Below are 26,414 nucleotides of genomic sequence, written 5' to 3'. Positions count from 1 at the left end.
GCTGCCGTTTATCACAAGATGGCATGCCAGCATAGGTCTTAACCACTGAATGCCCACTGAACAGCTATAAACCCTCTATGTCAGCAAGAGGCTGATGTAGAGGAACCAGTGATAGAAAGCAATGAGGTCATTATACTGTACCATATCCCGTGGGAGGTGATGCCCGCCCAAGACTCAGTGAAGGCCCCCCGTGTCAAAAGGTTGAAAAGTCCTGCTGTCTCAATCCCCACAGTCCTAACTTCTCCCCCGCTTAGAGTGGAAGCAGTCTGCGGCACACAGCTTGTAATGCAAATCGCACATTTTAAGCGTCAGGACAAAAAACAGAGAACTGAATACATTGCTGAAATCCACCATGGAGTCCTATGGACTCCAATTAATGGGGACTAACACTGCCTACCATCACTTGTAATTTGGCAGTAATACCGCCAGACCAAGTGGCAATAATGGTAGTACAGTTTGGTGGTATCTCGGCAGATTTACAGGCCACACAGAGACATCACCTCTCTCCATGTTGTCTTTTATTGTAAAGTGGATTACCAGGTTTCAGACCTGTAAGATACCCCTGTCTCCTCAGGTGACTCAGACCCCCACCATTCCATCCTACATAAACTTGATGCCCCCAAGCTGTTCTTCTAGTCTACTTTTATTCTACCCATGTAGATCCAGGAACGTCATACTCCTGTTACTTTCATGGATTATTTTACTTCCTGTTCCTTAAAGCCAGGGGTCTCAAACATGTGGCTCTCCAGATGTTTTGGACTACGACTCCTATGATCCATCACCATTGACTATGCTGGCTGGGGCTGATGAGCATTGTAGTCCAACACATCTGCAGAGCTAAAGGTTGCAGACCTGGCGTCCAAGCAGAGGCCTGGAACTCCATACTGCCACAAGTACCTTATCATTTGACTCAGGCTCTGAAATAGAGACTTTATGCCGGCCCTTTACCCCCAAACAATGGTTGTTAATATCAAACCTTGGAGCTGCACGCGTTAATAGCATTAGTGCAAGAAACGTTCAGGACGGGCGGTAAAAAGACTTCTGTGGGTCTTACGCAGCCTATGAGTTAACAGGGTTTGGTTGACTAGGGAATAGCACACGAGGGACGGAGTTGGGATAGGATGGCAGGTTAGCTGCTGGCAACCTTTCAGTTGGCAACCGTAAACCCATGAAGAGGGAGCGGAGATGTACAGTGCTTCTTTGCCCCCAATTCTCTGATTTGTCAGGGCTACATTTTCAAAGCCTCTCTCTGAATGGAGCATGAGTGCATTAATCTCTCAGTTGACTCACGCAGTTATTGTTCCGTCTGCGTCTTTCATTTGTTATAAAACAGCACCCAAGGTTGGTGGCTCTCAGGGAGTAAGGAGCCTGGGACGCTCCAAGGACAATGAACTGGCAGCCAGGGGGTTTTAGCAATGCACTACTTTTGTAAACAAAATGAACCCCCAAATCTTTTTTTGTGACTGCACCAGTAAATCATCAAGAATCGATGACTGGGAGAGAGGCTGCAGCAGAGCGATACCCCCTTATTTGTATGGTACAGTAGCACAGATAGGAGAAAGAGGTTGGTTGGCTCTCGACTTACATCTACCTATTCAGTAGCACACCTGGGAGTGGGTAGTTGAACTGGCTTTGAGGTCCCCGTTTCTCTGTGATAGCATACTCTTGAGGGCATACTTTTTTAATGAACATTTAATTGCAACTACATGTGTATACCAAGTGCTTAATTTGTAAAACAGTAGGTGCCTGTGCCCAAATATGTTCTAGCACTTCTGTGACACTTGGGCAGTTCCACACCACTGCTGCCACCACCCATAGCGCGACAGAGGCCAGGCCTTTGTGGGGCCTCCTCAGGCTCCATTAGGAGCCTATTCATGAAGACAAAAAAAAGCACACACCTTCTTTTGCCATGATGACCATCATCAAGACAAAAGAAGGTGTGTGCTTTTTCTTTTGTCTTAATAATAGGCTGCTAATGGAGCCTGAGACCTCACAAAGGCCCAGCCCCTGTCGCACTAAGCATGTGTGGCAGTGGATCGGGCTGCTGCTTGTTAATGAAGCAATAGCCCGACCCTTTGGTCATTTATCCTCTTTTTTTTTTTCAAACTGTGGATGCGCGGCCCCCCTGGGCATGAGGCTGCGGCCCACCAGAGGGGCGTGCCCCACAGTTTGAATACCGCTGCGCCTAAGCCTTTCCCTCCAGGACCATACGCCAATGAGTCCTAGAGTGGAGGGCTTAATCGCACATTTTCGCGATTATACCCAGCTGCCTGCCCGAGAAAAGTGATGCAGTATCGATGAAAAGGGCCATCGATGCTGCATCACTTCTCTCCGGCTGGGTTGGGGGGGGGGGGTGTCAGTCCCGACTTGATTTTGCCAGGGGGGGGGGGGGGCTCGGGCCCCAGAGGCCCCCGTACTCGGCTCCCCTGCCTTCCACAGTACTGGCCACAAGCACAACAAAAGCTTTCTCCTCCAAAGTACCAACACACAAGACCCAACGCCAGACACCACAGCTACCACACTACCGTCCCTCATCTCCCACCACCTCAGAACAGAGGCCTCGCCTCCTCATGATCCAACACAGAGTACCTCGAAGACAGATTGTTTTGTTGATTTCACAATGTTTTGTTGTTTTATTTAAAATGTAAATAAAAAATAAAATAAAAACATTGACACCCACCACCCCGATGAAACAGAAGACCGGCTCTTAGACACATCCTGTGACTGAGCTCTTCTTAGCTGGAACCGACTGCCACTCAGATCCAGAATCACAGGCCTCCATCGGCAAAAACGAAAACCGGACCCAACCTCCACTACGCCCTTCAAATTCCTCTCACTTGCTACGTCCGAAGCCTCAAACTCGCCACTTCAGCGCGTCTGCTTCTGCCACAACAGACTTCCCTCCGTCATTCTCTTCTAGTTCCCAGAGTCGTCCGTGAACGCTCCTTCCTCCATAATTCCCTCCGTCTCCTCTCCACCCCTACAGTCAATTCAGAAACAGGCAGAACATCTTCCATCCGCGTTTCCGGAACCAAAAACTCGACCGTTCCAAAGCTTGCTTGTCTCTTAGTAACAGTACACGTTTCCTACGCAGGCGTTACTCGACGTCTACGTGAAAACGTCACGACCACTTAACGGCATTTGAGGCGAACTAGGGCATGAAACCGTAAAGGCATTTCAGAAAGTACCGGCAGACTTTTAATCAAGCACACAATGCTATCGGGTCTCATTAGGGACTTTAAATGTGCGTTCATTTATTATCCAACGCTCATTTTCAGTTTCCAGGCAACTTCAGGTGAGTGTATGCGATCAAACTCTTGAAGTGTATTTTTTATGCATTCTTTTAGCATTCGTTAACTTAGATCGTTCTCACTCCTTTGTTGTTATACTCTGGAAATGCACGTTGAGGAAGAAGGCTGCAGATGAACCTGTAATTCGATGCATTGTACTTTTCAAACGTTGAAATTAAAAATTGTAAGTACGTTACTTGCTAAACATCTGATTTTGAAATTAGACCGGGCAGCCTTTTGTTGTTGGTATCGTAGGCACAGTAGTTGCTCCGAAGCTCATTTAAGGCACAGCTGTCAACCATTTGTGTCACAAAGGCGGGTGAAGAAACACCCGATTTTTAAACGAATGGGCGTGCAGGAGGCTTGGCGGGTTAGTTAGCTCTTTGCATGGCGGGTGATACCCGCCAAAAGCGTTTGATTTGAGAGCTATGCAGACCGTGGTCTGGTGTAAGTGACTATATATAAATACAGGACTGGAAATGGAAACACAAATGTATTGAGGGAACGATCACCTCTTTGGAGGGGTGGGAATGTGGGAAGGAGTGGGCGAGGCTACCAGGTGTGGCCTCAGCCATGTTGTGCAACACAGTATCCCTTCAAAGAGCCCAATCCTAGCGATTTGCATAAAAGCAAAGAGCATTATGGGAACATCCTAAAGTCCACACTTTTAAATGTTAAACCTGCCTTATAGTGGTTCAGTTAGAAGCCTTTTTACGTGGGTAATGGACTCTACTGTTTTGAATGGTCACAATATTCAGCCAAATAAAGAGAGGTCTCTAAATTGCTGGACATATTGGATACTACACATATACAGTAGTTTGTACATCTGCAAATTGAAGATTTGGCAGTTTCTGCCTGGAGTGCTGAGTCTTTTGAAACATCAGTTGAGGAACGCAGCTGCAATGTACCAAGTAGACTTCTTTCAGAAGATTAAGCAGCTCTCTTTGCCAAGTCTTCTGGAAGCGTTTCTTATGGAAGCAGTCTGCTCGTTGACGTTTTTTGCCGCCGGAGCTCCGCTCTGTCTTGTTGTGGCTCATTCCCTGCACTATACACACTCAATACCTGCACTGGCTAATTATTGCATACGTGTACTGTCTCCAGTTCCAGTGCCTTCTCTGAAATAATGATTCCCTAGGGCTAATGGCTGCAGATCCTGTACTTTCACTGGGTCTAATGACCCTTTACTGGCACAGTGTCTGTTCTAGGTCTACTGGCTGCAGACACAGAATAACCCGATGAATATCGGCAGACACTACCTTCTCTAGTGCTAATGGTAAAGGCCCATCACATCCTCTGGCTGGAGCAAATGAGTGCAGACACAATACCTGCTCTGGAGCTAATGACATCCGATACAGTATCTACCTGCTCATCAACTACATCTGACATTACCTGCCCTCGGGCAAATAATTACAGACACAGTCCCAAATCTGGGATACCGATTCCAGATACAGTACCTGCACTGGAACTAATGACGTTTGATACAGTACCTGCTAATCCGTTCCATATAACAGAATACCTGAATGATGGCATGCATAGTACATACTTGGGGGGCTAAAGATTCCAGTGATCTGCTCTGGAGCTAATTGTATTTATCACAATACCTGTTCATGAGCAAATCTGGGGTTAAAGAGTGCACAAACAGTAAAAACCCCATGCACCCTTTCCTTTTCGTGTGTCCTTTCCCATTCCTAATCCCCCTGTCACCTCAAACCACACTCTCTGAAATGAACGTACAGCGTAAACAAGTGTAGGGATAAACCATCGTGCCACCATTTTCAAAATGTGTTTAGTGCAACTGATGGGATGCTCATTCACTTCACTTGCGCCAAAAAGGTGGTGAAGACGGAGTTCGTGCTGAGTTCAGTGCACAGCGAGGGCGCAGAAGCACGCAGGTAAGCGGGGAAATGTTAGACCCGGGACCTCAGACCCGAAAACGGAATAACACTGTTCTAAGAACCAGGGGAATAAACTACCGGGCTCGCCGCAAGAGGTAAATACCTCAGTATGCGATGTGGGAGAATATGACTGGTCGCAGACTCAGTGTGTTAGTGATCATTCTCTTCTAAGGCTAATTTTCCTTACCTATAGAGTCCCCCAGCAGCTTTGCTGGATTTCAGGGGTTTGTTTTTTTTACTCCTACTAAGAGTGAGACTTTTTTTTTTTCCCACTCTTAGCTGTATTTTGATGTATGTTTCAGCCTATTTTTGTGTTTGTGGGCTATGAGGTTTTTCTCACCCTCATAGGTATTATCTTTTTACATGTGTGTTGCACAGCACCCTCAGTGCAGTAACCCAAGGGCGTTGTAGCGACCCCCAAACATAGACTCCATACCCTGGGACTGACTACTGTCTTCCAGGGCATGTAAAGTTACCATTGACTTTACTAGTCAATAGTTATGAACAAAACCAGTACAACCCATCTTACTATGGAAGTACTGGGAAGGGTTAATAGTTTTTCCCTGGTGTTCGATGGGGTACCGTACAGTCTCTCTCTCCAAGTTTCTGGCTGGTGGCAGTGGTTACTACTGTAAATACTCGACCGCAAATATTTTCCTATGGGATTTTCCCATTGTTCGAGGCTACCACTTTTACTGACAGCATCTAACATAGCGTCAGTTTATTTTAATATTAACTTTACTCCTGTAGGTTTTTATTGCCAGAACTTTAATAATAATTCTTTCTCTGAAATCCTAACCCAGGTCAGGGATCCTTTGTTCGTCCTTTTGGCGGGCTTCTGCACAGAAGCCCTCCTTTCGACGCCGCTGAGTTTGGGGTAGACAGGATGTGTGGGAGGGAGAATAGGCACCTTGGACAGGGTTACCTCGGCAACCCACGTCGCACTCTGCCCTGATAGGCTGGGTGGTTATCCCGCTGGGATATCCACCCCACTGTGTGAGTGACAGCTAGGCTGTATGCATGGGGGGTTTCTGCATAAAAGCAGGGTCCTAAGGACTGGAGGACAAGACGTCACCACTGGAACTAAGAAGCCGAAGAGGAGAGAAGCCAAAGACATCTGAAACGACTGAACCACTGGTGGAGCCCTGCTGCAGATCCTCACCACTTTTCTCCAACGACTCGAGAAGATCTTCACCTGCAAGAGTCTTCTTCCCTTGAGCTGGTGGGGTCAACCAGTTCATCAGTCGCCTTCCAGGACCTGCCTTGGTCCAATCGCCAGTGCCAAGCACCAATCCGCCACGACCGTGATTTAAAGGAGCGTACCTTTTATTCCGTTTTGGCAGCACCGCGGCTGGTTTCATCCCTGGGCAGTGCAGTAACTCGAACTTTCCTCCATGACGAGAGCCTCTCTTCCTCTGCTGGATCTCCCAAACTGCCAGGAACTACCGCCACCGCAGGAGCCTCTTCCATTTTCAAGGTACATTGTTCCGCCAGGCCTCCCGTTACGTTGAGTATTGCTAAAGGTGTTTTAAATCCTTTACTCGCTTTCTGGCCTGGCGGCCTTTTCATCTCACATTATCTTTCTACGTCCTGCAACTGCCTTTTCAATCGTTAGAACATTTTTAACCTAGGCACTTTGCCTTGTACCACTGACTCTGGCACAGGCCTCTTGACTCTGGCTAAATCTGTTACAACTGCCTTCTCTAGATTGTTTCTCATCTAGAAATGTGTTGGTGCACCTAAAACTTTTATAACCACCTTTCCTTCCCCTTTATATATTGCTGAAGTGCCATTTTGCTCGGTTTTCACCAAGGTACTGTTGATGCTAAAGTGCTGCCTTGCTTAACTTGTTCACAATCCAATTGGGAAGTGTTGCTGGTGTGTTTCTTCAGAGGGAGGGAAAGGACCGGTTATACAGGTTTAGACTCCTACCTGTATAACCTGTCCTTTCCCTCCCTCTGACGAAATTGTTAGAGTGCCAATTCTGCTTAGTTTACACTGTGCCATTTTGCTCAGTTTTCACTCTTGCTCAAACTTGTCTACAATTTAAATAGGGAGTTGTTTATACTTTTCTTGACTGTTTTAACTTACTTTAATAGTAGTGATTTGTGTGTGAACATCAAAGTGTGTAAAATAAATATACATATTCTTTTTGATACAAAGCTTTGGTCAATGTTTCCTTGTTCCATAGTATTGTAGTCCTATTGTGTAAACCCTGTATGCTGCTCATCTCCCTCTTGAGATCAGTCTGACTGCTTAGCCACAGCTACCAACTAAATCTTTGTGGTACAGACTGATACCAAAGGGGATTTATTGCATATACCTGTAGTCTTAATCTTCTGTAGTGTTTGTTTGTTTGTTTATTTATAATGCGCGCCAGACTCAAGGGTAACCGGGCGCAGTGAAGAGAATATGCACAGCTTACAATGTTACATAGAATTACAGTATTGCACGAATTATAATGTTACATAGAATTACAATGTTACATGATTTACAGTGATAAGGAGAAAGGTATGTACAGACTTAGCAGGGAGCATTATCTACATATATACATTCAGGTAAAGAAGCATAGCGCAAGTGTCTATCAGTAGCTTACATATGTTTGTCATTGAGGTGTTTGATAAGATTCATTCTAAAGTGTGAGAAAGGTTGGTCTGTTCTCAAGTTGTGTGGCAGGGCATTCCACCATTTAGCAGCTAGCAGAGGGAAACTGGTGCGGCCAACTTTAGCAAGTTTAAATCTAGGAATTACCAAGCAGTTGGAGTTGGGAGTTCTTGTAGGCCTGCTGGAGATTTTTCTTTTTATTTTGTCCATCAGATAACTAGGAGCAGCGTTGTTGAGGGCTTTGTGCGTCAAGGAGAGCATTTTTATATGGATTTTATTGTCGGCGGAGAGCCATTTGTATTGGTGTCTGAAAGAGGAGATATGTTCCCTTTATTTATGCCTGAAGCAGCTCTAAGGGCATTATTTTGTAAGATTTGTAGCCTTTTGGTGCTCTCTGAGGGAACTGCATAGGATTCTGCCTAACACAGTGCCAGACCCAGACGAAGTCTGAGATGACGCAGCACCTGGAGGTGTCAGCGCCCCGACTTGCGGTACTGGTGATGGCGTGCATGAATGAGTGGGCAATCAATACTAAATCTAGAAATGCTAACTCTTCCTTAAGTGCCTTAAAAGTGGCACCCGTTTCGGCCAGTGAAAATATGCATGTTGCCATAGCGACCGACTTAAAAACTGCTGAGAGTATGCTGACAATTGAAATAAATAGTGCAGTTTTTCAATCTCCTTTTGACGTAACAGACATTGAACTCTTAGAGATATCAGTTCCTTTCTCAACAGCGGAGAAAAATGTGTTCACCTTTATATCACCAACAACTAATTAAGTGAAGGACGAAATCTAAATGAAAGGAAACGTGATGGTAACACTCTAAAAGACTTGGGACCAGTAACAACATGTGGTTTGAAAAGAAACAACTCTGATGGAATGCAACTAAAGGAAAACTGGTGACTGACATCAAGAGACGAAATACAGGAAACACAGGAACCCGTTGAAGAACAGAGAGCTGTTTTCTGAGAAACACTGGCGCACAACAGATGCAAAACACTGCTAAGGCAAATGTCAAACACAGAAATAAACATGCCTGGCACAATGCATGATCATTTGACAATCGAACTGCACTCAAAGCTAAAAGGACATGACTTTGCAGGACGCGAGGCTTGTTTAACGGAGCGTCTAAAAGCAGACTTCGAGTTAATGAAAGAGCAAGTAAGTGAAAGTTTCACGAAATCTAAAACGTTGATGAAATCTAAAAGTGGATTGTCAGCAGAGGGGACCCCATATAAGTCTCAATCAGCAGGAGCAACATCTCAAAAGGAGCGTACTAGTGCACCACTAGTTGGTGGGACGACTTTGCGGGCAAAATCGGATGGCTCAAATAAATTTGCAACAACTAAAATGGGTTCAATTGATATCGAGACAACAAATACTCCCCAAAAACTTGATGAAAGCTGTTCGGAAAGATTTCATAATTGTATGTAATTTTCCCTCCATGTGTCAACCCCCAAACTTTTTGCTGCTGTTTAGACACCATAGACTGACTTTGCTAGAAAAGCACAGCCTTCAGCTGCACTCCTCTGGGCTTTCGCTCACTTTTTATGGGGAAACTGACATGCCCTTAAGACAGTCAGTACTGGGAGACCTTGTTTCCCTTAGTCCTTTCCTCATGTTGCAGCTTTTGTGCAACATGTAACAAGTGTGCAATTTATCTTACCATACAGCACACTTGGGTCTCTAGTCATTTCCAAAGGCCCTAGATACTCTCGCTGGACTCTTTATGAACTGTGCAGGTGTGTCATAGACGGGACTGGTGACAGCTATCTTTTTGCATTATTTTTAACCCTTTCCTGCCATGTTAACCGCGGTTGGCACAAATAGGTGGCCTGGCTCCAAAATGGCCATGCCACGAGGTTCTTTGTCTTGTCCTTTGGCCATCTTTCCCCTTCACCTTCCCCAGGTTGAGTCGACCTGGGTCAGTCCTTATTTGGTCATGCACTTTCCCGCAAATCCCAATGCTTTTGTGGGCTTCTGCATGCCTTGTGTGTGTGTGCCTCCAGGATGTGGGCTGGAACATCTGGTTCCAATATACATCCTTGGTGCCAGAGAGTCTGGAGTGCCCTGAATTAATGAGACCACCGTGGTCTGTGGTTGGTCCATGTAGGGAGTGTGTTTTTGTGAGCAGATCTCCCATTGGGTCCTCTCAGTTTTGGCACGAAGGGAACTTTGGATAAGAGGAGGCTGAAATACCACTACCATGTCGATCTCCTGAGTTTTCACTGAACAAAGGATAGGATACAAGTATTCTGCAACTACGAAGCTGAGTCGAGGAACCACTGGTGACCCGCTGGAAGGTTTGGCACCCTGAGCCTGCTGTCGCCCTGTGGGACCCCTCTGCATCTGTTCATCCTAGAAGGTCTGCTAAAACGCTTTTACCGGTTAGAGTACTGGGGCCAACTATTCTCGGCACCTTTATGAAACCCTGCAAGTAAGCTTTCTCGGAAGTGTCCCAGGGCTAACCAGTGGACTGACCAGCTTACCCAGTTGCTTTGCTCTCAATGCCGCCGTTTCCAGGAGGTCTTTGAAACTTGGTCTACTGCTAGCTCTGTATCCATGGCACCCTCACACCAAATTTCGTACACTTGGCATTCCCAGGTCTGAAGTGAGACGAGTGCACCAGGACCGGAGTAGACGCAGTTACTGTATTGCTCTGCCACGGCAACGTCCTTTGCAAGTCCGCTGCATTTGTGACCTTCTTGCCCCTGAAGCCTGCTGCAGTGAAACTGGGTCGATTCATCCACCCAAAGCGGAGAAATCACCACTGTCCCGTTTGGGAATCATCGCTGTATCTCAGGAACTAAAAGGTGCCGAGATGTCTTTTTTGCCGCATTTGAACATGCAAGCGAAGTGGACTGACCTGCCGAAGTTTGGGTCTGCTTGCGTCGGGGACCGGTGATTACTCAATACCCCAACCGGTGGCCCCTAGCGCAAGGGCCCATTTTTACGCACAAGTGGCCCCTGTGGGTCCCTCTCCTTTCCACTGCTATTGCAAAATAGCGACTCCATCCCGAACTCTCGAACTGCCTCTTCCTTCAAGTGGAGGTCCTTCTTGAATAGTGGGAACTTGTTTTGCATCACCTCATCCACCTTCCCGAGCTGCTAGAGACCCCTGAAGAGACCCTGGTCTGCCCATTGGAACAACCGCATGCGTTTGCATTGCATGTACTATTGAGCACAAGGCTCCTCTCTTCTTAGGTTTCGGACTGCCTCTTAGTTAGATGTATTTTTGATGTCGAACTGGGCCTAAAGACTATCTGCGCTGCCTGTTTCCTTCCCATCTAGGTTGTCGACATATTTCGTGTATTTAACCCTTTATACCCCAATGGTCTTGTATATACATTGTATTGATAGTGTTGTGTTGGTTTACTTAGTGTTACTGTGATTCTTTTGCTGTGGTCAATGTTACAAAGGCCCTGTAATAAATGTGTCTATATTTTTGATATAACACCTGTCTGGAGTAATTTGTAAGTGTCCTTGCTCTATGTGCTCATTGAGGTCCTTCAGTCACCCTCACCCCTCCTGAGACTTAGTCTTGACCGCCTGCCATAGCTACCCTGATTGGTCTGGCTTGTCCAGAGGTTACCCTGTTCCAAGAAACTAGGTTGGCCTTCTGAACCTCTGCCCCTACAGGTCAGAATTCAGAAATCCATCTGAACAAAAGCAGTAGTGAAAATACAGGCAAAAAAACAACCAATGATGGAAACAACAAGGATTGCCCGAGTATCTGTCGATTGCAGCAGGGATCCAAATACATAATGTTTTAGCTGCAACATCACTAGCGTTAATTCCGTTTGTAAAGCTGTATGAAACACTTAACGAGGCAGTAATTAATAATGGAGCTATGCTGGGCAAATTAAATGAAAAAATAACAAAAATGGAAATTTTAAATGATATGTTGCTGACACGGCTTGATAAAGAAGCTGAAATGACAGCAAACTGGTATAACAGGCTGAGCGACCTCGCCTTGAGAGATGACCATAAAACCAGTCTAATGGAGGCAGTCTTAGACTACATGAAATGGTTAAAACATAAGAAACAGAAAACGCAACCATCAGAAAATTGTCAGGAAAGGCAAAATGAGACTTCAACAATTGTGGAACTAAATGAAAAGCAGCCAAATGACGTTTATACAATTTTGGATCAAAACAAGAAAAAAGTCCCTGGAGAAAGAGAAACGGAGTCAGTCCAACGAAAGACAGCAGCGAAGAGCGACGCTGAGGAATTGGGAAATACAGAGAAAAAAAACATGGCTGTGGATGAGTCTCAAAATCATATATCAAAGGAACAAAAAACTGACAAATTAATTCAATAGACAGCAAAAATGAAATGTTGCAGGAGGCAAATAATGGCGTTGTGCTCACTGTGCCAGCATTGGATGAAGCACTCCAAAAAACAGAAAGTAGAGTGCCATCAAATAACGAGAAACTAACATTTGGAATTTTCAAAGGACCAGTAAAAACATCAAGTCAGACGAAAGCCGTAAACAATCAAAAGGACCTAAAAACTACAAAAAAAAAGGCAGATAAAAAACAATTGATCAAAAGAAACAGACAAACCGGTCTAAAAAATGTATAAGGAACTTTGTCAACACCAGTAAGACCGAGTTTGTTCTCACGTGAGCAGTCGGAGCAAACGTCGCAAGAGAAAAAACGAGCAATGGGCTCCAAAGCACCAGACGAGAGTGAGGAGAAACAAAAGGGGAAACTCCAAATAAGCATCCACACCTGGATGTTGATGAATTCACGACGCATTCAGTAGATTCCTCAACTGATCTCTGTAACTTATCAACATACTCCCTGGAATCAGAAGAAGTTGACAAGGTAGAATCCATCTCTGGTGAGGAGGGTAGATCATCAGCGGCAGACTCGGCAACAATTTGTAAGTGCATAAATGACAGACAGCTGGTGGTTCAAATGGCAGCTACACATAACGAGAGTGAGAAATCGGGAAGATGTGTAGGACTCTCAAATCGAGATGGAAAACCTAAACAAATCAAAAGGAACGCAGCAGTGCTAAAAGAAACAAAAGCATTAGCAAATTTAAATCCAAAATTAACTGTGGCGCAACAACAGAAACAAACAATCATAACAAAGAAGACCACACTGGCTGACTCGAATTCCTCGCCTTGGAAACTGCAAGTGGAAAATGTCTTGGTAGACGAGAATGATGTCAACCTAAACAGAGGCAATATAATGCGATTGCTACATAATGTGCCATTGCTGCAAACAATAACATCGTTAGACATTGGTATTGTTGAATATGTAACTGAAGACTGCTCTGATAGGGTACTGCTCCATATAAAATCTCACGCAGTGAGAAAGGCCTTACTAGCGGCAAGAGAGTAATTGCTCTTTTTCGGCTTTGAAATATCAGCTGAACTGCCTGAATCAAGTACAAAGCTTGCTCCTGAAAAGGTGTATTCAGAAAATGAAATGACCAATGAACAGAAAAGAGATGATCTGAGGAATATGTTGAACATCGCTTCAATGGAAGAAAAGATGAAATCTATGGAATCCCAAGCACTCGAAGACCGGCTCGTGAAAAAACTAGCTATCGCAAGAAATAAATGAGGACCTCTGTACATTAATCTCATTGAATACTAGAGGATTCCAACATCTGTTTAACAAATTCCCTGTGGATCTGGACAAAAATGTTGTAATATGTTTGCAGGAAACATGGTTGCGCGACACTCCAGAAAGAGATGGCTATCTAGCATTGTTAAATCGGGCTGGAAAAAATCAACTAGGAAGTCCTTTTTCTGGCTTGATAACAATGGTGGAAAATGGCACAGGATGGGAAGTGATCGCAACATAAAACCCAAACTTATTTGTACAAGGTACAACATTACAAATATGTTTGACTGGTGTGGAAAGAAAGAAACAATTGCTACTGATTAATATGTATTGGAACCCTGCAAAGATAACAAGCACGTTTGTGAATTCAATAATGACATTAATAGACCAAAGCCAAATGCAATACAGCGATCTAAAAATCGTAATATGTGGCAATATGAACTTCTCGTGGTTCGGGAAAATGGATCAACAAGAAACTGTAGAGCAACATGTAAGAATAAAGTTATCTAGCAGAGGAGTCCGCTGGAAAACTGCCATAGAATCATGCATTGTGTGATGGTAAATGGGAATATAAGGGGCAATATACTGCCAAAATACACGTGGCACAATGAAGGAAGTCACAAAACTTTAGACTATATTTGGACTTCTCTGAACATGTGGAATAAAATTGACAACCTTTCAATTATACCGACTGTAAGAAGCGACCACGGCGTGCTGGAAATTACCTGGCTCATACAATGTAGAAACTCCAACCTCAAGTATAGTCAAACAATGGAAACAAATCATGGAGGCAACACGTTAAGGATAAACGCCCCGCAGATTGAGAAACTAACGACTACCCTACGAACTATGTTAAGGTTAAGGGATATTTGTACCGCTCACTATCACCACCGGAGTGGTCCCCTGGCGCTTTGGCACTCTGAAAGAAAAGGGAGGGGTGGGGGGAGTTAGTAGGATGTGCTGTTGGGGGTCTCGGCCTGGAATTCTGTTGGCTGTGCTTGGGGTGTTATACTGTTGGGAGATGTTGTGTTCTGTTGTGGTGGTTCATGTGTGCCTTGTTTTGTTGTAATGTAGTGAAGTTTGTGCGGATTGTTGTGTTATAGGTTTGTGCTGTTTGGTTAGAGTTTGAGAGGTGTATGCAGAGGTTGGAGTTAGTGGGTTGGTTAATTGCCATTGCTGTCTGGAAGTGGGGCGCTACATTTCCCCATTCCTAATTCAGTGGGGTGTGTAAGTGTCACTGTGTCTGCATCCAGAACAAGGTTGTGCAACGCTCACAATCCCTTTACCATATGGCATCCGTTTATATGCATAACCTTGCCCTAGTTGTGTACCGGGCATCTACGTGGCCCCTATTTGTGTGCGGGGTGGGCAGGCCTTTTGTGCGTCCCCTACCGTTTAGCCCAGAGAGCATTCCCAATCTAGTCTAGTGGGATGGTGGCATTGGTAAGTGCGGGTATGTTCCCTCCATAAGTTTGTCTCCTCGGCTTCACCCTCTTCTTTGGTTGCTCATTCATGTTACCGCTATTACCCCCTTTGAAGTGTGGCAATGCTAGCGCTTGAAATTACCTCCATGCGCTGCGTCTGCCTTCATTCACAACTCCCTTCGTCCATGGCCCTGCCAATATCCACAGCTTAGTTGATGTGGTAGGCGCCAACGCTCACCTAACTTTATACAGGTATGAAATGAAGTAGCATTTATTGCGTGGGTGATGGTTGTTTGCTGGGAGTTGGCTAGAGATGTTGGGTGGTGTCATCATGGGTGTCGTTTGTGTCCTATTAGACTTAGTGTTGTCTCTCTTGTTCTGGTAAGAGTTTCTTTGCTCGGTTTTGGCTGTTGTCATTGTCGTATTAGATAGTCAACCCTTTCATTATTTTTCCCGTTTAGTTTCTCAGTTTGAGTCTGTTATGTTGAAGAGCCAGGTTTTTAGTAGTTTTCTGAATTGTAGGTGGTCTTTGGTGTTTCTTATTTCTTTGGGATGTTGTTCCAGGTTTTTGTGGCTAAGTGGGAGAAGGAGGAGCCCCCATGTTTTTTTTAAGGTATGGGTTTTCTTCCAGACGAATTTCGTTGCTTGATCTGAGGAGTCTTGTCGGCTTGTAGATTGCTAGTTTCTTTTGCAGGAATGCAGCTCTTTGTCCGCTAGTATGACAATACTAGTAGGGGAGCAACTAAACTATGCACCGTTGTTGATCCTATTTAATACAACTCAAAACCAACGGAAAGGTAGCCCACAAATAACTAAACACGTATGGAGTGCTAAAGTAAATAGTGAAAAAAAAACATTGCACAAAGATATCAGAGCCCTGAAGAAAAATCTGGGAGGTCAAGCAATGAGTGCAATTAAAAAAACAGAAACAAAAATACCGAAACTGGCAAAAAGCATTCACTTGTATGCGCGACCAAGAACGTGGACAACTGATATTGAATTTAATAAACAAACATAAATAAAGAGAAATTTGGACCATCTTGAATAACAGATCCTTAAACCAAAGTGCAATGCTTGCAAATGGTGTATCAGAAGGTGCATGGATCAAACACTTTACAGGTGTGTTCTTTACAGCATCAACTACAAGTAGCAACATAGATTGGCAGAAGCAGACAGACTGGGACATAGGCAAAACTGCGGACGACATTGCTCAGGCAATAGCAAAATAAAAAATTCTTGTGCAGCTAGACCTAACGGCATCACGAATGTTATGCTTAAGGCAAACAAGATACTGTGGTCAAGATTTATTGAAATTCTATTCTCAAGAGTTGTTAATCTGAAATCATTACCACAGTCATGGGTTACCGCAGTAATTGTGCCAATATATAAGAAGGGCAATCAGGACGATCCGTCAAACTATCGCCTGGTTGCCCTTCTTGACACCATTGGAAAGATCTTGGCCACTTTGCCGCAGCAAAAACTAACAAGATGGGCAGCAAAGGCCGGAATAATGGACTGCCGACAGACTGGTTTCACAAAAGGAGTGGGAACAGAGGCAAATCTAGTCTCATTAAACCTGTTAAAACTTGAAGCAAGGAGGAAGAAGTTGAATCTCTTTTTAGCGTTTGTGGATATGCGCCAAGCATTCAACACAATAAATCGTGAGATGCTGTGGGAAAAACTAGTGACATGGTCATGCCTAGAGAAAATATGACATCCAGTTATGGCCTTCCATGCGAACATAAGCATCTGTGTTCGAATAAATGAAAAAGGAAATCTGTCCGAGTCAATCGACACAAATAAGGGTGTGAAACAGGGCTGCCCCTTGGCCGCCATGTTATTTAAGTTGTTGATTGCGGATATTCCAGAGGCTTTGAAGTCTGTAAATTGTTTCCCGCCAAAGATAAACGGCCAGCAGAGAAGCTGGGTAACATATGCAGATGATCTGGTCTTAATAGATTCTACGCAGATAGGCCTGCAAAGGCTTCTAACTACCCTACAACAATACATGCAAGCTAATGACTTGCAGATCAATGTGGGGAAAACAAAAATCATGATCATTGGGCCGATCAAAGGCAAAAAAACAAATAAGAACTTTAGATGGTCTATTGCTGAAGACCTAATTGAAACAACATCAGAAAGGAGTGCTTTTTAACACATCAGTTAGAGAATGGAGCTGGGCACAAGACCTAATTCAGCGGATGATGACTTTTTCTCTACACAGAGCAAATATGCACAGATTATATGGGAAGTTTACACTTATCCCAGTAAGTTCATTTTATCTACAAAAAGTTATTCTGGCAATTACTTTCGGTGCTGAAGCTGGGTGGAATTTAAATAACATCTGGCCCTATTTATAATGTCTATTTTGGAGAAGAGTATTAAGGCTACCAAAAAATACCTCCATAATCGGTATTCACAATGAACTAGCACTAGATGCACTATATGGAACAGTGCTGTGGAGATCAATCGCACTTCTAAGGAAGATGTGCATAAAAAGCCCGGAACCTGCATATGAAATTTTTGCTCCATCAGAAAAGAATCTGCATGGTGGCTTGTTAATGACATGGGAAAAGGCACTCAAGGATACGCTACAGTGTGCAGACATAAAGATGGAAACGGTGCTTTGGCAGCCGCAATGGGCAAAAAAGAAACTGAAACAATGGCACTGGATACAAAATATGGAACATTATAATAACCTATCAACATCGGTTTACTTAGGAACTGCAATGAACACCCTAGAGAAACTGCCAAAATACCAACAAAAAAAATAATAAATAAATAAAAATCTGTCAAGATACCATTGAGATGGATTTATGAGATTGCGGCTAAGTGCCCATAAAAATAAGGAAATGCTGTTTATGAAACACGATCTGGAGACCAAAGATAATATATGCAGATATTGTCAAAAGGAGGTGGAATCAACTAAACATCTGATAGTCGAATGCCCAGAATTAAAGAACCAAAGGTCATTGTACCTTGGAAAATATGCCCCTCTGAATAATAATATGGAGGACCAGTGGTTTGTAATTTTGAGTGGACACAATGTGCAGTTTGTGCAATTGTCAATTATGTGGATAACATTTTGATTTGAGTCTGACAAGAGAAAAGTAAATAAGGAAGAGGAACAAGAAAGTGAATATAAATGAGGGTATAAGAGAAGGAGAGAGAAACCGGAGAATGGAGAGATAAATGTGATAAATTGTGATAAAAGATTGTATTTATAAACTGTATGTTACAATAAAAAAAAGTGTTGAACCGTGCACAAAGGACATTTAAATGGGTGGATCATAGTTGTGCACATTGAGGTGCTCTTTTCCCACCAAATGCACAACTGTGCAAGGCAGAGGGTGGAAAAGGGGTTCTGGGCATTTTCAAGTAAATCCGATTTTTCAAAAGAGGTGCACTTTTCAAAGCACAGGGAAAAAAGCATTTCCCTGTGCTTATTTGGAACAGGTGCAGGGGGATATAAAATGCATGGGAAGATCACTTCTGATCCTCTCGTGCAATGAGTGAGTGTATGCTCTGTGTGAATAAGCTAGTGAAGGTTGAGCAAAGAATTTGCGTGTGTTTGTGCTGTGACAAGGAGCTGAGTTTGGCTGGTGAGGACAGCACAGTAACAATGCAAATGTTGTTTTTTTTTGGGCATTTTCTACAGTAAGAATACATGTAACTCCCCTCCAACCCCTTGATCCCAACACATGTAACCAGCAAAACCTCCCTCCCCCCAAGTCCATAAACTCTGTAGAAGGCCCCCGTATCCCAAGTTTCTGTGAGTCGCCAGCCTGTGTACGGGCTCTTGCACTGTTTAAGAAACCCCCCCCCCCCATAGTCCTCACCTCCCCTCGAAACTTCATCAATATCTCCTCCAAGCTTCCTGTGAAGGTGCCCTCCCCAAGTGGAGCTAGTACTCACACCAGCCCCAGCAATCTCATTTTCATTGGGCACCTGGATGGTCTGCGTGAGCTAGGGGATATCTGCCCATAACTTAGTCCAAAGTTCCCCCGCCCGGCTGCCCCACTGCAGTTTCCCACTGCTCCATATAGTGCCATGCCTGGCTCATTGCCCCTTCTGCTATAATCCCATATAACGCTCCTACCTCTTATGCCTGTCCCTGTGTCCATCGTTAGAAACCATTCAAAGGGCGTGAGATCCCTTGGTGGCCGCTGCCCTGACCATTGGGTCCGTAAGCCAGTGCCTCAGTTGAGAGTAGCTATACCTCCCCCCCCTCATCTAGCCCAAAGTCCTGCTTGCACTTTGCAAAGGATTTAATGTTCTGACCCGGGAACATGTCACATAGATTGTAGCACCCCGACGCCTCCCACCAATTGAAGGCACCCCTTTCCATACTCTGTGTGAACTGGGGATCCCTAAACAGCAACGTCAGCGGGGAGGGGAAGGTGGTCAAGTTCACCCGCCGCACATGCTCCTCTCATGAGTCCCCTACTAGATCCCCTATCCTGGTACGCTGGAGGTTTGGAGGTCTATCTCCCATGGGTCGCCACACCACCTCGTCCAGCAACGAGCCCACCACCACTTTGTCCATTCGACACCAGACCTTCCTGCTGTCGCCCCTGAACCAATTCTGGATCACTCTGATTTGAACCACAAGGAAATGGAGGTTACATGTTTCATAGATGAATGCATCTGAACATTGTGATGTCCAAGAGCTGGCCAAACTGTTTTCAAAAACATTTTTCAAATCTATTTATTTGTGTCCATTCATGTAGCTAACCCTTTACATTTTACAGACACTCACCCACTCGCAAGTCCATTAGATTTTATGAAGGGCAAGTACTATTTGCTGGGGAAGTTTGAAACATTTATGTAACATTTACCTTTTTTGCAGTAAATGTCAAAGAAGTTTCACTGTGCATACCTGGCTTCTTGGTGGCAGCAGTATGCCAAACATAAAGTGGGTTTGTGGCGACGTACACAATTTTACAGAAAGCGCATTTACATTTTTTGTCACCAGTTGCTATGAGTCGAGTGCTTTTCTTTTAGGTTGAGTAGGTAAACTAAATTACTTATCCTGCAGGTCTAGTTGAATTTTTAAGAATTTGCAAGGCCTGATTTGTCTCACTAATATCTTACTTCAGTGGTACACAGAAATGCTGTATTCATGCTCATTTGATGTTTTGGATCGAAATAACCTCTACTGACATTAAGGATATGAGTACAACATTGCCAATCAAATGGGCATGTTTGCTAATCAAGAAGACTTTAATTAGCAAACCCTGCTAATCAATTTTGGAAAACGAATGTATGCCTTGCAATAAGATGGTACATTGCGCCAGTCCCCTTTTCACATTGGCATTCTAGTACATTCCTCCCCTGAGCACCGCAGCTAGACACCTTGTCACAGATTGATGGTATCTGATATTATTAGTTGTATATCTGATCTACATAGACTTGGAACCTACATAGGCTTGTAACTTGTGGCTCAATACATGGAAGTACTGTGAGCTCATCAGCCTCTATAGTATTGTCGCCTGTAAACTAACTAGATTTGCATTCAAGTAAGTGCGGGGAAGAACCCTTATCACAGTAGCGCTGGGTATGAGTTTAGCACACGTTGAGTCAATCTTTAAGCCAAGGAATTAGACATTATTTAAGCAGTATGACCCAAGCGGCGGGTGTTAGGCAGAAACCTGTGCAGTTCCCTCTGGGACCACTGCAAAAGATTTAGGACTACAGGTGTTTGGCAGTAAACCCACTTGGTAGCAGTCTGTACCACACAAATTCACTTGGTAGCTGTGGCTGAGCAGTCCGACCTCCCTCAAGAAGAGTTGGGCAATATACAGAGTATTCACAATAGGTCAAGAGCACACAATGGAACAAGTAAACACTGACCAGGGCTTGGTTTAAAAGAGAGATAATAATTATTTATTTAAAACCACATCTAATAAAACACACAGGCACTAATAGTAAGCAATTCAAAAACACGGTCACTAAAAGATATACACTCCCTTAAAAGAATATTAGACAAGTCTTAAGTAAAGCCACACTTATTTTCAGACAGCGGTGAGCGCTTAACGTAGATGGCACTCTAATAGTTCGTTTTAAAAAAGGAGAGAAAAGCAGCGAACAAATTCAAACAGATCCCAACACTTTTTCAAGAACACAACAAGAGAGGAAGGCAAAGTAAAACGGTGAAGTTAGAGTTCAAGAGGCCGGATACACTTTCAGAGGATCCAAGCGAAATGTGTCCAAGGTCACACGGTTGCAGTGCACAAAGGTCTTGTAAAGGTTCAAAAAGGAGTTGGACCACAGAAAGGGACCAGTTAGAGGGTCAAGGCGGCCAGCCCAGTCCAGAAGGTTAAGGAGTTATTATTACCTTGTAGCAATCTTTAGAAAGGGAGGCCTGGCGGACACGGTACCTTAAAGTGGTGAGAACGCTCCAGCGGGGGCAGTTGTTCCTGGCAGCGGGTGCAAGTCGGTGCTTCGTCCGGGGGAAGAGAGGATCTCGTCGTGGAGGAAGACAGGAGTCCTTTGCACTCTCAGGGAAGAAACCAGCCGCAGAGTTTCTCAGGTACAAGGAGTGGTCCGTTGATTCGCGGTTCAGTGGTGAGTGGCTATCCGGCTGCCGGGGTGCTTGGCACGGGCAGTTCGACCACAAACCGGGCTGGGGTGCGAAGAAAGAAAGGAAAACTGGTTGTGCCCACCAGTCAGGGGAGGAAGCCTCTCCAGCCGGGAGATCTTCTCTGTCATCGGGAAGTGGTGGGTCTGTTCCTCAGGGCTCCACCGGTGGTGTCGTCGTGGTAGGTCGGCTCAGCTTCTCCCTCGTCGGATTCCAACTTCTGAAGGTCCAGTCCCCAAAGCCCTGCTTTTATGTAGAAAACCCCCATTCACTCAGCCTAGCTGTCACTCAAACATGCTAGCCGGCTGACCACTTGGGCCAATCACACAAGAGTGCGACCTGAGTTACCAAGGTAACTCGGTCCAGGGTGCCTAAACTCCCTCCCACACCTTCTGTGGTACCCAGACAGAGTGGCACCACTTTTGGAGGCTTCTGTGGAGAAGCCCGCCAAAAAGTGGAACAAAGAGCTCGACTTGGGTTGGAGTCACAGAAGAGAACACAAACGCCATTTTAGAATCGAGTCTTGGCAAAAAATACCAACCGGAGAATTAATATTAATTAAATAAACCGGCGGTATGTTCGAGGCTATGAGAATTAAATAATTAAAGTTGGTAGCCTCGAACAATGGGAAAATCCCATAGGAAAATATTTGCGGTCGAATATAAAAAGTAGTTTCCACTGCCACTAGCCAAAACTTGATCAGGGGGGACGGAGACGTGCCCCCTCGACTAACAGACCCCGGGGCAATCGAATTGCCCCGACCTGTACGTCCACAATATGATGGTTTGTACTGGTTTCTGTTAATAATTTGTGACTAGTAAAGCCAATGGTGACTTTACATGCCCTGGGAGACAGTAGTCAGTCCCAGGGTATGAGTCTATGGTGGGGTGTCACTATGACACCCCTGTGTTGCTGCACGAGGGTGCTGTGTAATACACATAGGAAAAACACGAGACCCTATGGAGTAAAGGACCCCATAGCCCATAAAACACATTACCAGTCAAAGGAATACCATGAATCATGTCCAAGAGTGGGAGAAAAAGAGTCTCACTCTTGGCAGGAGGAAAAAAACAAACTCCAGAAATCCAGCAAAGCTGCTGGGGGACTCACTAGGTTAGGAAATTCAGCCTAAAGAGAGAATTCTCCCTAACACTGGGGGCATTACCGACTCAGGTAATGCCCCGGGGCCCATAGTTATATGAAGGCCCCAGGGCATTACCTGAGTCGGTAATGCCCCCACCGCGAGGGTCATATTGTGCGTGACCGGGGCACTAAAAGCATTTTTTTCTGTCCCGAAATGCCACAGCGTTTCGGGACAGAAAAAAAAAAAGACCAAGAAAATAGCTGCCGGGAAAGGGAAAAACGTCAGTCCGTTTTCCCTTTTCATGGTGGCCATCGGGAGCGGACACGCCGGGAACACAAGTGTTCCCGGCGTGTTCGCTTCTGAAAAAAAAAAAAAGAAGCAGAAGGTAAGTGGGGTTGGGAGGGCGGGAGGCAGGGGAAGGTTAAAAAGAAAACAAAAACGTACCTGCGTCCCTGCTAGGGGACGATCGAAGCCTCCAGCCGTGTGTCTTCACACGGCTGGAGCCTGCTATCGTTCCCCAGCTGGGACGCAGCAGCAAAAAGGTAAGTGGGGTGGGGAGGGCAGGGAGGAGGGGGGGAGGGCAGGGAGGAGGGAGGCAGGGAGGGTAGGAAAAAAATTAAAAAAATAAAAAGCTTACCCGAGTCCCCGGCGGGGGTGAAGGCAGCCTCTCCGCCATGGGGAGGCTCAGAGCGGGGATGGCCTCGCTTCGAGCCTCCTCATTGGCTGAAGAGCTGCCACGCCCCCCCCCGTTGGGGACAAAGGCTGTGGAATTCCGACGGAGGGATTCCCGGCCTGGTAATGACTCGGCGAGGGCCAATCAGAATGGCTCTTGCATTCTGATTGCACCCTCGCCGGGTACTAATATGTCAAAGAAGTAATTATTATTTAATTCTATTTCTAGCTTTGGGAATATTGTGTATCACTGTCCTTCTGTGCCAGCTTGTTGCATGGAGTACTAAATTCACCCCGTTTGGTTTTCTGAATGACTGGGTGTGGAGTCCCTCAGTACTTGCTGTTATGTGGATGTCTCGAAAGTCAAGTCTCTTAGCTGTGATTTTCGTCAAGGATATGCCAAGTGTGTTTCTATTGAGAACATTTTCACATTTTGCAAGATGTTCTTTAGTGGCAGACCATATCAGGAGAACTTCATCTATGTATTGATACCATTTGACAAGGTTAACATTGAATTCTGGGTTTGCCAGTGCATTTAGAGTTTCAAAATATTAAATAGGTTGGCTACAGCACGGGACTAAGTGACCCCAATAGCAATCCCCTTCCTTTGACGATGCTATTGTCTGTTAGAGGAACACATTGTTGATCACAGAGAATTGAATACATTCTTTGAGCATTTCCGAATAGGAGAAAAAAGAAGCTGTTTCTTTAGCATAAGGGAAGTCCATGCCCTCTAGTGCCAGCGAGTGCTGAATAGATGTGTATAATGCTCTGACATCAAGCATCACCAGGAAGTAATCTGTTTTCCATTCTATACCTTGGAAAATTTGGAGTGCATGTATAGTATCTCTTAATTATGTTGGAATTGTAACTATTACTTTTTGAATTACATTATTTATGTATTTGGCTCTATTTTCTGTGACCCAGCCCATGGCGTTAAGTCCTCCCGGAATGCTTTCAAATTGTTTGTGAACCTTAGGTAGGAAAAAAAAATGGTAGGCATCCGTGGGCAATCCACCACCAGATATTGTCGTTCATCGTCTGTTAGGAGGCCACACCTGTGCTATTTGTAAATCGTTTCCTTGGCTTGTATAACTATGGTTCTGGCAGGGTTGGACGCTAGGGGTTTGTAACACCCACGTGTCTCAAGGTGGTTCTTTGCCATTTTGATGTAATCTGTTTTATTCAGAATCACAATGTTCCCTCCTTTATCTGCTTCTTTAATTATGATATTGAGGTTCCCTTTTAGTTTGCCTAAGGCCTGGATTTCAGCACTGCTTAGATTCTTGGCCAGTTTGTCCCTATTCTTTCTTGTCCTGTCTTCCAATTTGGGTAGATCTAAGATAACCAGGCCTTAGATAAACTGAGAGGCAATGGTTTACAATGTTACAGCCGTGGCCTCCTAACAGACAATAAAATAGAATATTTCATGGTAGAGCACCCTCTGATGCCTACCATTGATCAGTAGGTCAATATAGTTGGCTAAGTATATAATGGGTGGCTGAATGGTTGACCATGTTTAGCTGAATGGGTGGATAAGGGGGTGGACATCGTTGAGTGAGTGAATATGTTTGTATGAGGGGATTAATGTGGTTATATGGCTAGATGATTGGGTCACTATCCTGTGAATGGATGGATGTGTGGGTGGATGGAATATGGGTAAATCTGGCGGAGTGGATTAATGAGTGGTAGAATAACCGAATTGAGTGGGTAAATATAGTTTTATGAACGAGTGGGTCAATATGGTTGGATTGTTGTGAAAATATCTGTATGAATGTGTGGGTGAATGTAGTTATAAACAGTGGTTGAGTTGATGAATATGGTTCAACTGGTGGACATATGATGGATGAGTGGGCAAATAACCCTGTTTCCCTAAATTACGAGGTGGGGCAGCCTGGTGGCAGCCTGCCGAGAGGCCACAGAGAAAGTACAGGGAAGGCAGAAATCTAGAAGGTACGAACATGTTAAAAAACATGTTTTCTATCAATTCCGTAGTAATTACCCTAACACCCCTGACTGGTGAAAAGCAGTTATGGTATGTCGGAGTTGACTTTATTTATCATGCACTACAAAGCACCATAATACACCTTGTTGACCACCCTCGTTTTTGCTTCTGGTTTGTGCCTCAACTAAGTAAGCATTTGTGGCAAACGGAACATCTTACGAGTGCATTTTTACACTGGAATTTTTAGAGACTTGTTTTCTAGTGGAACCTGTAAGGAACTCGTGCGGCAACTGTAAAGACAGACCCAAGTGATCACAGTTCAAGGGTGTTTATTGAACAATAAATGCAGGGTGGAAAAACACCTAACCTAAATCTAAGATGGGAGCAAGCGTCGACCATCAAATGAAAAATAAGGCAGTCTTAGTGGCGTTATGTCAAATAAAATGGCCTATACTAAGGAAAACCTATTGCAACGTCCTTACAACTAATTATAGAAAGAGTATGGTTTAGGGTTTCGATAAAGAAAGAAGAGTTCTCAAATCATAAGTCAGGATGTGATTGCCAAGGGTCTCCCTTCCTCACATTTTCAGCACGGGACAAGGTGGAACCGTGGAGCACAGCACATGCTCGAACTTTCTCAGCACGATCCAACAGTTCCGTTCCAGCTATCCGGTTCTTTTCATTAAAAAGTCTCTTGCCCTCAGGCGCTGATGTATTACACAACAAACAAACAAAAAATAATTTTTCACAGTTCACCTTGGGTGATGGCCTCATCCTTGGGTCCACCTCTTCCGGGCGCCGGCCCCCCCCCCTGCCTCACGTATCTTATTCAACCAAACAATTGAACAGTTCCTTTCTCAATGAACTTTGGGTGATAGCTTTTCATCCCTGGAGCTCCCTCAACCGGGCTCGGATCCACTTGACAAGGGGCACAATTCACTTCCCCTGGTCCTCCAATACCTGTTACATTCACAAGTCTTAATGTCTTTTTAAACAGCCTTCAGGCTCCATTCCTGATTGTCGGCTTCCCTCTTCCGGGTTCACTCTCGACAAGTTTTATAACGCCCTGTTCATGCACTCATTTCACCAAGCAGGATTAATTTCCCTTTGCTTCTCAATCATCTGTAGGTCAAAGAATTTCGACGGTACAGAGGATTTTTATTAGACCCTGTATGAACCTCTTTTCGCCTCTTCCAAGGGCTTCTGGTTCCGGTAGTTTCTACCATCGGGTAAAGGCCCAGAGTTTCCTGCCTGATCACCCAGGTGGTGCTGGACTTCTCTGTTGCTGGTTTTACCCCTCTCTCCTCAATCGTATCTTTAAGTCTTTCAAAGTTCAA

General features: G+C 44.7%; 1 protein-coding gene across 3 annotated transcripts in view; it reads left to right on the top strand.

Moving 5' to 3' along the window:
- Positions 1 to 3,191: 3,191 nt before the first annotated feature.
- The window catches only part of CEP162 (centrosomal protein 162), a 2,248,134-nt gene continuing 2,224,911 nt past the window's right edge, over positions 3,192 to 26,414 (top strand). For 2 of the 3 annotated variants that reach the window (XM_069606335.1, XM_069606333.1), the window contains exon 1: positions 3,192 to 3,295. The gene's annotated coding sequence lies outside the window, so the exon portion shown is untranslated. Of the gene's footprint in view, positions 3,296 to 3,343; positions 3,475 to 26,414 lie in introns of those variants that run through there. The other variant, XM_069606334.1, reaches the window with a different exon arrangement.

This window comes from Ambystoma mexicanum, chromosome 4p (assembly GCF_040938575.1).
Source record: "Ambystoma mexicanum isolate Mex_15411 chromosome 4p, UKY_AmexF1_1, whole genome shotgun sequence".
In the NCBI taxonomy this organism is placed as follows: Eukaryota; Metazoa; Chordata; class Amphibia; order Caudata; family Ambystomatidae; genus Ambystoma; species Ambystoma mexicanum.
The sequence above is the reverse complement of the archived record's forward strand: the minus strand, read 5'-3'. Positions and strand labels throughout refer to the sequence as shown.